The sequence below is a fragment of the Myxocyprinus asiaticus genome, chromosome 42 (genome assembly GCF_019703515.2).
Source record: "Myxocyprinus asiaticus isolate MX2 ecotype Aquarium Trade chromosome 42, UBuf_Myxa_2, whole genome shotgun sequence".
Lineage (NCBI taxonomy): Eukaryota > Metazoa > Chordata > Actinopteri > Cypriniformes > Catostomidae > Myxocyprinus > Myxocyprinus asiaticus.
In genome coordinates this window covers 31,516,263-31,530,569 of record NC_059385.1, presented here as the reverse complement: position 1 = coordinate 31,530,569, position 14,307 = coordinate 31,516,263, and positions in this window count along the sequence as shown.

The following is a 14,307-nucleotide window of genomic DNA, read 5'->3' as shown; positions in this document are numbered from 1 at the left end:
GCAACGCCAATATCTTGAAACAATTTTTCTAATTTCTTTCACCTTCACTTTTTTAATACACAACGTTCATACAAGTCCCTTTATTTATTTCGCTTTCTCATTTCTTTGAGATTTTATCAATCAATTATTTACACAGTGGATATCTAGATTTTAGTATTTCCGCTGGAGTTTTTGCAATAATTATACCTTATGTAAAATAACAACACTTATCTTAAATATAACCTTTGTTTAAAATCCAATTACTTAGTTGAATTTAGTTTAATGCAATACACTGGACTCAAAGCTTTATTGTTTGTCCAGATAATGTGATTTCCCAAATGGAATTCAATCACTTTATAGTTCTTTATCATTTTAATATTCTTCTTTGTCACTGTGATATGAACTTTAACTCTAAGCACAGTTATACAATTTTTATGTATACATTATCTGCATGAAGTCAAGTAAATTTCTATGCTACAGTCTTGTTTAGGAGTTATGATTTGGCACACGTCCAGCTGCTGCTCTTTCTCAGTTTACTTAATCTTACATCAGGCTTCCTTCATGGCATGAAAAGAACAGCCCAAGACTACATTTTGTCCAGCCAGCAAAAAGTTAACTTTTTGCTTTCATGCACATTTTGTTTTACAGATGTGTTGTCTCACCATTTTTATTCTTTTTCCTATTGTCAGTTTATACTGTATTATATTTACCCTTCCATATATATATATATATATATAATCATTGGTTTTAACTCCACTATACAACCAGAATAATATTTAACTGCCCTATTTGCCTCTAATCATCAGATCTGTTCTGTCTCATATATTGATGGAAGGTTGAAAATAGGCCTAAATAGATTTTATTTTCTGTAAATTACATGCATACTCCCCATTAGTTATGCAGCAAAGTCTGAGTCTCACAAATTCTACAATTTAAAGAATGGCCAAACAACCTACAAAGCCAATATCTTGGAACATTTTGTTAACAAAGGAAATTTCTTTCCAAATTTTCACAAGAGACAGGCTTTCATTCCCAACATTCATTCAACATATAAAAGACAATCCTTCTTTATTAGACAACATTTACTCCATTCATCGTGTCCATTTAAAAAAAAAAAAAAAAAAGTATTTTTAGGGCTCATATTTCATTCAAATTCACACTTGTCTTCTTATTTATAGGACTCCTATAAGATACACTCTGTGTTCCTTTTATTTTAAGGACACATCATACAGTCCAGTCCCTCTACTGGGCTCATATTTATACTCAGCCATACACTTCCATACACAATTGCACTGCAGTCACACTTCACACACTTTCAAACACAGATATAAACACTCTCACAGACACAGAAACTTTCACACTTTTTACAAACACAAGGCCTATATAAACACAGAGCTCTCAAAAAATACTATACAGTTCTAAAACGCAGCTATTCTACCACCTCTCTTAGGTGACCTACCAAACAGCCCTTCATTTTATCATTGGTTTTAACTTCACTATACAAACGATTCACTTCCTCCACACAACGAAAAAGCATATTTAGTAGGCTTTTTTCCTACCATTTTGGCCTCTGTGATTCACTTCCTCAACATAACAGAGCGTGTCAGTTCTGCTCTCACTGATACACTTCCTCGACACAGTGAAAAGCAATGCCCTGCAGCATTTTGCCTACCCAGTCAAAACTCTGTGATTCACTTCCTCAACACAACACAGCGTTGCACGCAGGGCTTTTGCCTTTTTCCTTATACTTTTCCTTATACTTTTTTCTTATACTTTACCTGCTTACATTTACTGCTATACGTCAAGGCCCTCTTAACAGTATATAAAAAAAAAAAAAACATCATTGCATGCAATTATTTCTTCTGGAATCAAAACACTTTTAGTCTTTTTTGCTCTTTAAATTTGGAGGAGCTTTTTGAGTGTCATTACCACCACGGGCAAACTCTGGCAAGCAACACAAACTAATTATAAGCAAAGAATGCTAACCTTTCAAGTGGCTGCCTATTTTATCTTGTTTGTCAAGCCAGCCTGCTGTGGAAGACCCACTACTGCTCCTTTCCTGCCCCACGTTGGGCACCAATTTGTTGTGGCTTCTGCCATTCTGTGAAACATCACTCTTGAAGTCTTGGGGATTTGATGCCAGAAGATAGACTTTATTATCAGAGATAAAAAATCTGAGTTGCTCCCAGCACAACTAACTTTCTATATTCAAACATGCCTATATACACATATTCACCTAGGGCATGACCAGTACACCCCATACATTTTGTTCTGTGTCTTCAGTCTGTTAGAGAACATGAAACTATTTAAGAGGCCCCTCTCCATCTGGAACCTCTTTACGGGACCTTATCCTATATTTTCTCTTGTGTCAAAACATGAGACTCAAGTTATATATGAGTACCATATGTGATCACACATTCCATTTTGAGGGGCCTCCTTCCCACAGGCCTCTACACACACACACAGTAAAATCCATGCTTGATCATCAGAAATAACTGTAGAAAAATATGGCTATATTTACATTGATTATGCTTGATGAATTTATATTTAACTTGATAAAAATATTCCACAGATGCCTGGAACAGACATAAATGGACCTAATCCTAACCCTAACATAATGGAAATTAAAGTGTTTAGATCCCCCAAAAATCAAGGAGCTGGAGATTTCCCCAATACTATGTAAAGCACTTTAAGTGCCTAGAAAAGCGCTATATAAATGTAAATGTAAGTAAGAACCGGATGGGTGTGGAGGTTAAACCAGAAGTGCATCAAAACTAAATGAAACACCCATTTTTAAATATAACTATATTACATTTGTTACAAACCACCTGGCTCAAGGCAGAGTAACATTAAGGGGAGGCCACATGTGGATATGATTTAAACAAAAATATAAATGTTTAGTAATTAGAAAAAATAAATAAAATGAACAATCCAAAAAGAACACAAAAATCAGATCCAGGTGCTGGTGAGAGGAAAGGCCAACACACTGGGGAGAAGGGCCATTTTATGAGCAATTCAGTCCCAAACTCAATCACAGGTAACCTGCCACACCAGTTCCGGGACTCTGCCCTATAAAACAGAGAAAGAGACAATGCCATCTGGTGGACAAAATAGCACTAACACCCAGGGCTGTAACACCTCCCCCATTAAAACAGAGGCTCCTCAAAGAGGGACTCTGTGACCTTGGATACCTACCAAAAAAAAAAAAAAAAACACTTCATTTATAAAAAAAACTTTTAATTCATTCAATAAGGCTACTTATCCCATAAAAAAGTCACAGTCCACTCTAAATGCTCGCCAATCCACAGCATCAATTAATAATCAATACAATGCAGTTGATAAACTTCCAACTTCCAACGACAAACTAAACAGTAACATGATTAGATGGTAACAGATAAGCCTATAATACATGAGAGGAGGGTAGGTGTGTGTGTGTGAATGGGTGTGTGTGTGTGTGTGTGTGTGTGTGTAAGGAGAGGAGTGCACAAAATGGCAGACGTGGCTCTTGTGGAGAGTGTATCACGCGAGGTTTCCAGCCAGAGAATGTGGCTGCGAATGTGGGCGGAGAGACTGGTTAATGGCGTCTGCCCGCTTAACACGTCTCCGCTGGTACGATAACTTAGGGACAAAGCTGGGCTCTATCACCAAGTTATCTGTTCGCCAAATGTGTGAGTGGCTATGTTTGTGAGGGGTTGTGTGTGCGTTTAGTACGAGAGAGAGAGAACAGGGTTACGGCACCGAAGCCTGTTTTAGCGATCGTGAGAGAGATGGCAACCGTTAGTTTTATCACTCAGACACGCGGTGAACGGCTCGTAATCTGTCCACCATGGTCGTTGGTTCTTTAATGGATAAACTCAGTGTGCCGGTCTTACCCGCGATTTTGGAAATGTACAGAGAGCCCAACGTGGTTGGACGACACCACAGCAAGTCTCATTTGTGGTAACAGTAAGTTACAGTAATACCTTGAGTATTATTAGCAGCAATGAGCGGACTTGGCGGTACGTAAACTGTACAAGCAATAACCTAGATACACAAGAATAACACACTATAATAATCTATCTCTGCCCAGATGTAAACCTCTTACTTGAGTCGCATGAGGACGCAGGTAGAATTTGTGTTCGTCCGTCGTTTGACTCCGACTTTGTTCCTCGAAGCTCAGGTGATGATGGGAGGCAGTTTCCTCTCTTTGTCGGTGAGCGGTACGGCGGCTGATTCTTGGCAGGTTGGCGGAGATATCAGAGAAGTCGACTCGGTTGAAGATGGAAGAGAGATCTTCTTTCTTCACTTCTGCAGGCAAAAGGGTGAGACACAGATTGCTCAGCTGTCTCCTTCTAATCCGTTAGCGTGCTAGGTGGAACATGGAGAATCTCGGCTCGTCCAGCAAGATGGAGATTGTCTGATCAAAGTTCAGGTACATACATTACTTCCTTGGGCAACGAGGCTACACCTGGGAGCAATAGGGCTGCAACTAGATGTGGTGAATACTGTCACTGGAAGCGAGCTTAGGAGGAATCTCTGGAGTTTTATACTCTCGATGACATCATGGTTGAGTGACGCGTTCTGTCATGCGTTTCATCCAATAGGAGTTGAGAGTTTGATCCTTCTGAATTTCACTCCAAGGTGTAAAGTGAGCAAGGCTTTATGGGATCTGTAGTCTGTTTGGACTACCTTTGTTTGATTTTGGTGGCTGATTCTGTGTTATCAGGCTTTGAGTGTTCCTACAGGCCTCATGCAGGCTTTATGACTGTAGGTAGGCCTGCCTTTGTCTCCTATCTGAGCACATGAGGCCCAACAATACCCTTTGAAGAGAATGATTTTTGTTACAAACCTAGCCGAACTCATGTTATCCACACAATCTTCCATGCATGGAAGCAGGAATGAATCAGGCTTTGTAATATTATTCACCTTTCTGTAGTCTGTACAAAACCTAAAAGTTTTATCAGGCTTAGTGACTAAAAGACAAGGTGATGCCCAGCTCGAGTAAGACATTTTTTCTAAACCATTATCTAAAAGATATTTAACCTCAGCTTCCAAAATGTTTTGCTTTTCAGGGGATACACGATAAAATGAGAATTTCCCGCATCTATGTCATGCTCTATCAAAACAGTACGCGAGGGCGTATCTGAAAATAGTGATGGAAACTCAGACATAAGAGACTTTAATTGAATGCAATTTTCCTTCAGCAAATGCCCAAATATATTTTCCAACTCTGCCATTTTCTCTGAATTATGAAGCCGAGGTTGAACACAGTTATCGGGAACATTCTCCTCCTCAACACAAGCTGCCACCATAGGTGAGAAAGAGATGGACTCAAATCCTGTGACCAATGCAGCAGACTTCACTTCAGTACTATGGACAGTGGCATCTGACCTGGACACACGGCTGTAATAAGGCTTCAACAGATTTATGTGACAGAGTTGTGAAGACATTTTATGGTCAGGGGTCCGAACCTGACGAACAATGTTATACGGACCCCTAAAATTTGCTAAAAAGGGTGAACCTGTACAAGGGAGCAACACAAGCACTTGATCCCCAGGGCTTAATTCCCTGCACTCAGCCCTACGATCAAACCAGGCTTTCATTTTTGATTGGGCCTTGCTCCAATTTTTACTGGCCATCCTACCTGCTAAAAGTAACTTGCGTTGAAACATATTCCAACAGGTTCACAGGCAATTTGGGTTTTACTAAGTCATCTTGCAGAGCAGCCAACAGACATCTCTCCTTATACCCAACCACCAAGTCATTGGGCTAAAGCCTTTGCTCTCCTGGGTAATTTCTCGTGCAGCTAATATTAACCATGGACATCCCTCTTCCCAGTCTTTGTTAAGCTCAGTGCAATAAGAAGAATAACTGCTTCAGGGTTTGGTGAAAATGTCAAAGGGCTCCTTGATTCTGAATGATACGCACTACTCTTCTGATGATTAACGAGAAACTGCTGAAATATTTGAGTGAACATTTTAGATGTGAAATTAGACCCCCTATCACTTTGGATAGTTTTTGGAATACCAAAGATTTAAATGAATTGGGTTAACGCTTTCACGACTGACTTGGTGTTAGTCGATCGCAACAGATACGCAGCTGGACAACTTGTTGCCTGAGAGTCAAAAGGTACATGGAAAATGGACTCAGTGGACCAACGCAATCAATAATCAAAAGTTCAAAAGGATTGCTCACAGTGGGAATAGGATATAATGGTGCAGGTGCTATGACCTGATTAGGTTTGCCAGTTAGTTGACAGGAATGACATGTTTTGAGAAAACTAGCCACATCTCTCTTTAAGCGAGGCCAAAAGAAATAGCGCATCACTCTATCATAGGTTTTCTTAACCCCTAATTGTCTGGCTACATCACCATGAGCGGTTTGTATTACCAAGTCATGCAAGTCAGCTGGTATGACTATCTGAAACATGGGTTAGCCCACGGCATTGTCATTACATGATGACCATCAATTAACCAACACTTCATCATGCATGAAATAGCCACTAGCAACACTATCTAGATCTTTGTTTTGCCTAATTTCAGCAAACAACTTTGCCAAACCTGCATCTTGTTCCTTACCTGAAATTAGCTCACTATGGGAGATCGACGGAGGACGAGCGGGCTTACTCGCCGGTTTAACAAGAGATTTTTCTAGCTCATTTAAATTTGCGTCTCCCGCATAGCTCATGGCATGAGTTACAGCGCAAGATACAAACATGTCTGGAAAGTCTTGCACACATTTATCAGACTCAGTTGAGAGAAATGGGATAATTTTGACAACAGGAGGTGGTGGGACACTACACCACACACATCCTCCAGCCAAATCATTTCCCAAAATAATGTCTACACCTTCTACAGGTAATGTAGGTCATAGAGCAATCTCAACTTCCCTGGCTGTACACTCTGAAGTGGTATCTCTTCGTGAATTGGTGATCTTCCCGCAGGGAAGATCCACAGAGATGCACGGTCGGGTCTGTGTTGTCCTTTCTACAAGAGGGGCTGGAGAGATGGCTGTCTCCCTCTCTACCCTTAAGGTGTACATGGCTGCAATTGCAGCATATCACGATACACTGGATGGGAGACCCTCTCGACAGCATGACCTGATCACCAGGTTCCTCAAAGGTGTGAGGAGATTGAATCCCCCTTGACCGTGCCTGATTCCCTCTTGGGATCTCTCTGTGGTCCTACCTGCCTTACAGAGGGCCCCCTTTGAGCCCCTGGAGCAGGCCAGGCTCAGCACTTTGTCCCTGAAGACGGCCCTCCTGGTGGCACTAACTTCTATCAAGAGGGTGGGGGACCTGCAGGTGCTCTCTGTCACCAACGAATGCCTGGAGTTCAGGCCGGCACACTCACGTGATCTTGAGACCCTGGCCCGGTTACGTGTCCAAAGTTCCCACCACTCCCTTCCGGGATCGGTTGGTGAATCTGCAAGCGCTCCCTTCAGAGGAAGACCCGGCCTTGTCGTTGCTGTGTCCAGTTCGTGCCCTTTGCATCTATCTGGACCGCACGCAGAGCTTTCGATGCTCGGAGCAGCTCTTTGTCTGCTTTGGAGGGCAGCAGAAGGGGAAAGCTGTCTCCAAACAGAGGTTGTCCCATTGGATTGTGGATGCCATTTCTCTGGCTTACCAATCACAAGAACTGCCATGCCCTTTGGGAGTCCGGGCACACTCCAACAGAGGTGTTGCATCCTCCTGGGCACTGGCAAGGGGTGCCTCTCTAGAAGACATATGCAGAGCAGCGAGTTGGGCTACACCCAATACCTTTGCGAGGTTCTACATCCTGCACATAGAAACAGTTTTGACCCGAGTGTTACGGGGTAACAACAGGTAGGCCAGGCGGCTGGGCGGGTGTATCGCTTGCATTGTGCTTTTCCCCTTTTATGGTGATAATGTGCACTATCTTGTCCACAACAGTTCCCCGTAACTGGTGAACACTGGACACCTCTTTAATTCCTTAAACACTATTCGGTGGTGAACTCGGCGGAGGATTGACGCCGCCAGGCCCAGTACTCATGGTATGCCCCTTTTCAGGTGAGCCCGTGTACTTGGGCGCAGTGCTCCATACGTGGTGATTCCCCCCCGGTAATTCTGTATGATGCATTTCCACTGTTCGGTTTTCCCTAAGGTAAACCCTGTGTTTCCCCTCGTCAGAGCTCTACTCTGCCTTGGCCACTGTTGCTGTGTACCCTCTCCATAGATAGGGTCCTCCTCAGTGGCATCATTCCATATGTGAACTTCCCTGTCGATAAGTCCATGTGAGGTATTCTCCACATGTTAACCTCCCTCCGGTAGGATGTGGTCTCCGTAGTGCTCTCCCTCCTGAAGAGGGAAGAGCACTTCCCCAACGCTATTCTAGCAGGTGCTCGGTGGGAAATTACTTAATACAAAAATTAGGAAAGGCCACCGCCTGTAGCTTCCTCGGGTAAGTGTCTCCTCCCACCCTTTTTGGGACCAGGAAGACACCTTACCTAACTCACTGGAAGGTCAAGATGTGGTCAAGCGCTCACTGCGAGGCACACAGCAGCCTGCCCATGTCCGCTCCTCCGTACCACGCGACACAATTCAGTGCCTGTGGCGTTTTGTGTTGGAACCCCTAGTGTCACTACATCGACACAAAGTCGAGTGAGTGACAGACAGGGAACGTCTTGGTTACTGATTGGTTACTTGGTTACCTCTGTTCCCTGATGGAGGGAACGAGGCATTGTGTCCCTCCTGCCGCAGCGCTGAACTGACCGCTGACATGGCCCGGACTCTCTCTTGGCTCCTCAGCACAACTCTGAATGAGTGGTGCATGCCATCTCCTTTTATACCCGTATGTCTGGGGCGGAGTGTGGCATGCAAATTCCACTCGATAATTTTCATTGGCCTTTTCTGAATAAAGCAAAGGTGATTGGGGCTCTCAAGAGTGAATACCTAGTGTCACTACATCGACACAACATCTCGTTCCTTCCATCAAGGATCAGAGGTTACATCAGTAACCAAGACGTTTTACATATCGGTCAGACGTCCCTTCCTGTTTAAGTGGGTAGTTCATTGCCAGAATAAAAACCTGCAATTGTGTGTTAGTAAAAACCTCTACTATGAGGCACTGTGTATGGTTTTGTTTAAATCAAACTTGATGTAAATAAATAAAACACTTACATCTCTGGAAAAAATGAGGAGACCACTGCAAAATTATCAGTTTCTTTGGATTTACTATTTATAGGTATGTGTTTGAGTAAAATGAAAATTTTTGTTTTATTCTATAAACTACTGACAATTTTTTTCCCAAATTCCAAATAAAAATATTGTCATTTAGAGCATTCATTAGTAGAACTGGTCAAAATAACAAAAAAGAGTTTTCAGACCTCGAATAATGCAAAGAAAACAAGTTCGTATTCATTTTTAAACAACACGATAATAACGTTTTAATTTAGGAAGAGTTCAGAATTCAATATTTGTGGAATAACCCTGATTTTCAATCACAGCTTTCATGCGTCTTGGCATGCTCTCTACCAGTCTTTCACATTACTGTTGGGTGACTTTATGCCACTACTGGCGCAAAAATTGAAGCAGCTCGGCTTTGTCTGATGGCTTGTGGCTATCCATCTTCCTCTTGATCACATTCCAGAGGTTTTCAATGGGGTTCAGGTCTGGAGATTGGGCTGGCCATGACAGGGTCTTGAACCAGTAGTCCTACATCCACACCTTGATTGACCTGGCTGTGTGGCATGGAGCACTGTGCTGCTGGAAAAACGAACCTTCAGAGTTGGGGAACATTGTCAGAGCAGAAGGAAGCAAATTTTCTTCCAGGTTAACCTTGTTCGTGGCTTGATTCATGCGTCCTTCACAAAGACGAACCTGCTCAATTCCAGCCTTGCTGAAGCACCCCCAGGTCCTCCACCTGGTTGTCTAATGGTTAGACAGAGACTTGGAGAGGCCTACAAGCCACAGTGTCTCGCACCCACTGTGAAATTTGGTGGAGTATTGATGATGATCTGGGAGTACTTCAGCAAGGCTGGAATCGGGCAGATTCATTTTTGTGAAGGACACATGAATCAAGCCATGTACAAGGTTATCCTGGAAGAAAACTTGCTTCCTTCTGCTCTGACAATATTCCCCAACTCTAAGGATTGTTTTTTCCAGCAGGACAATACTCCATGCCACACAGCCAGGTCAATCAAGGTGTGGATGGAGGTATTTTGTATTTATATTATATTATGTGGATGTGAATACTCCGCTTTGTGATTAATTGAACAGTTGATTAATGATTGAAGCTCATCGGCTGCTGCCAATTAAGTATCACTCAAATAAGATACTGGTGTGTGTTTGTTCTCATGCCCCGACGAAGGCAGCTAGTCTGCTGATACACTTTGGGTTTGTAATGTTTTGTTGCCTAATAAAATAATTTTGTATTGGAAATTGAGTGCCTTCTACAAGCTCCTTATTAAAACTTTTGTAAAATACGTTTAAATGCACTTAATGTGTGTATTAATATGAATCCAAAATAAAGGAGGGATCAAATCAACACATTTTGTGTGGTTTATTTAAAAACAACCTGAATATGTTAACCCACTTATGAGATAAAATTAACCCAGCATTCCTGTAAAAGTGAACCAGCATTTGGGTTGAATAAATAACCCAACTGTACTGGGTTGTACTGTAACCCAACACTGGGTTGTATTAACCCAACATTTGGGTTGATGGATTGACCCAGTTCTAGGTTAGGTGCTGGGTTGTTTTATGTGACCCAAGTTGTTAGGTTGGTTTAACACAGTGCTGAGTTTGTGCAACCCAGTGCACTGGGTTAGTTTTTGTAACCAACACAGCTGGGTTAATTGAACCCAATGCAAGGTTAGTGCAATTGTTAAACCAGCGCTGAAAGCCGAGCTCCTTGAATTTTTGCGCCAGGAGTGGCAAAAAGTCACCCAACAGCAATGTGAAAGACTGACAGAGAGCATGCCAAAAAGCATGAAAGCTGTGATTGAAAATCAGGGTTATTAAACCAAATATTGATTTCTGAACTCTTCCAAAGTTAAAACATCAATATTGTGTTGTTTAAAAATGAATATGAACTTGTTTCGATGTAGTGACACTAGGGGTCACTCTTGGGATCCTGAGACACCTCTGGTCTTTGATAAAAGGCCAATGAAAATTGGCGAGTGGTATTTGCATGCCACTCCCCCGGACATACGGGTATAAAAGGAGCTGGCGTGCAACTACTCATTCAGATTTTCTCTTCGGAGCCAAATGGTCAATGTTTACTGAGCTGACTGTTCATTCACCTCTGCTGGATCAGACGGCGCATTTCAGTGGCTTCTCCCTCCTCTGCACTGGTGCACTGCAGAGAACGCCCCTGGGCGCTTCGGCAGAAAAAAGAGAGTATATTTTCCTGAAAGAGTATATTTCTCTAAAAGAGCGGCACACATGGAACGTCTTTTTAAAGATGCATCTTTTTAAAGATACCTTTCCGTTTGTGTGTTATTCCTGGTTGCGGTCATTACCTCTCAACTTCAGACGGTCACGATCGCTGTCTTTCGTGTCTGGGCGCGACCCACGCGGAGACAGCGAATGACCGAGGTGGGGATCCACTGGGGTGGCTTGCTTTCTTATGAAAGCAAGCCACCCCAGTGGATCCCCACCTCGGTCATTCTACCTACGGGTATGAGGCCAGCGCGGCTAGCACTGGGGGCGATTTGGGGACCCCAATGGGACCGCCTCCGCCGGGTATCCCATCATGGACTTCCCATTCCCCAGCACACTCGTCTGCCCCGATCGGGCTTCCGGATGAGTCCGCCGGCTCGTCTCACCACGAGTTCGACCTCTTGTTCGGAGCCCACGAAGCTGATGAGCTCTCGAACGCAGCATCAGACAGCGGCTTGTCCAGTCAGACGCAGAAGCCTCAGCTGGGCTCCCCCCTTCAGGGATGATTGCCCAGTCACAGTCTAATGCAGAAATGACAGACATGCTTTCCCGGGCGGCCACGAGTGTTGGGCTAGAGTGGAACCCTCCGCTCTCCCCCGAACCCTCGCGACTCGATGATTGGTTCCTGGGCTCACGGCACCGCTCAAAGCAGCCACGCCCTGCTCCAGTGCCTTTCTTCCTGGAAATGCACGAGGAGCTGACAAAGTCGTGGGAGGCACCTTTTACTGCCTGGTCCTGATATCTCAGCTCCCCCGCTCTCACTACCCTCGATGGCGGGGCGGCCAGGGGCTATTCGGCAATTCCCCCGGTGGATAAGGCGCTCATGGTGCACCTATGTCCGCAGAGCGCCGCCACCTGGTGCGGACTCCCAAAGCTCCCGTCCAAAGCCTGTAGGTTCACGTCGTCCCTGACGGCCAAAGCTTACAGTGCTGCTGTACAAGCTGCCTCTGCCCTGCACGCCATGGCTCTCCTGCAGGTCCACCAAGCCAAGGCGCTAAAAGAAATGCACGAGGGTAGTCTGATGGGTAGTCCAGATCTGATGCAGGAACTGTGCTCGAGGACCAACCTCGCTTTCCAGGCGATGAAGGTCACGGCGCGGTCTCTCGGGCGGGCAATGTCCACATTAGAGGTCCAGGAGCGACACCTTTGGCTCAACCTGGTTCCTTGCTGCCCCTATTCGGCGACACCGTCGAGGACTTTGCCCAGCAGTTCTCGACGGTGAAGCAGCGGACGGAGGCTATCCGGCATATCCTGCCCCGGCATGGCTCAAGATCCCGAACCCCGCCTGCTCGTCACCAAGGGCGTCCCCCTGCAGTGACTGCACCGGCTCTGCCGCAGCCCGCCCCTTCGGCCCTGCACCAGCGCGGAGCCCACCGCAGGATGCAGACACCACCTGTCTCACAGCCGGCCACCAAGAACCCACGAAAGGCTTCAAAGCACCCCTGAGATGGGTGACACAGGGTCGACGAAACCCACTGCCTTGGAGCTGGTAAGAAGAAGAATCTTTTGTTGCGTTTTCATTTGATTTCAACACATTCCCAATTTGCTGCGGTACTGAACAGTTCAGCAAAAGAGCGGTTTCCTCGTTCCCTGGGTTGCATACCCAGTGTGCATGGCCGTCATCATGACCACCATCCACAATTCCATTTTTGCATGTTTGGCGGTCCAGCGGCGGCTCCCTGCCCCTGTGCGCCAAGTTGTGGCACAAATACGCCCCCGATGTGACAGTCTCCATAGGTCACGAGGACAGGCCTCTTCCTCCCCCGTCCCAGGCTGTTCCGGGGGTGGTCACAAGGAGCCAGGTAAGTGCTTCGATGTCCCTAGACTCAGCACAGCCACAACATGCGGTGGCACCTCGAGCTCCACCCCGCTGTGAGGCCCCACCTGCCGGTACGTCCGACGAGATTGTCCCATTGGTCCACCTCGCGCAGAGCTTGGATTCGTGGCTTGCGCTGTCCAATCTGTCGCGATGGCTGATCCGGACTGTCCTTGCCCCGTTAAGGGAGGTGGGCATTCGCATTCTCAACTACCTGGACGATTGGCTAATCCTAGCTCACTCTCGGGACATGTTGTGTGCACACAGGGACTTGGTGCTCTATCACCTCAGCCGATTAGGGCTTCGGGTCAACTGGGAAAAGAGCAAACTCCTCCCGGTTCAGAGCATCTCTTTTCTCGGTTTGGAGCTTGACTCAGTCTCGTTGATAGCGCGCCTCACAAACGAGCATGCACAGTCGGCGCTGGCCTGTTTGAAAGCATTCAAACAGAAAACAGCTGTTCCATTGAAATTCTTTCAGAAGCTCCTGGGGCATATTGCATCCTCAGCGGTGGCCATATTTCCGCTTCAGCACTGGCTACAGACTCAAGTCCCGAGATGGGCATGGCGCCGCAGGACACATCGCGTGGTCTTCAGCCCTTGGACCGACCTCACGTGTCTACGGGCAAGCATTCCCCTAGAGCAGGTCTCCAGCTGCGTCGTGGTCACGACAGACACCTCCAAGAGGGGCTGGGGCGCCATTTGCAACGGGCACGCAGCCGCCGCCTTGTGGATGGGCCCACGGCTGCGTTGGCACATCAACTGCCTCGAGTTGCTGGCAATTCTGCTCACCCTGCGGAGCTTCTGGCCGTTGATCCAAGGCAAGCACGTGTTAGTTCAGACAGAAAACAAGGCAATGGTAGCATATGTCAACAGCCAAGGCGGACTGCGCTCTTGTTGTATGTCACAACTTGCCCGCCGTCTCCTCCTCTGGAGTCAGCAGCACCTCAATTCGCTGCGATCCACTCACATCCTGGGTGACCTCAACACTGCAGCGGATGCGCTGTCATGGCAGGTTACCCTCAGGGGAGAGTGGAGACTCCACCCTCAGGTGGTCCAGCTGATCTGGAGTCGATTCGGACAGGCACAGGTAGACCTGTTTGCCTCCCAAGAATCCTCCCACTGCCCGCTCTGG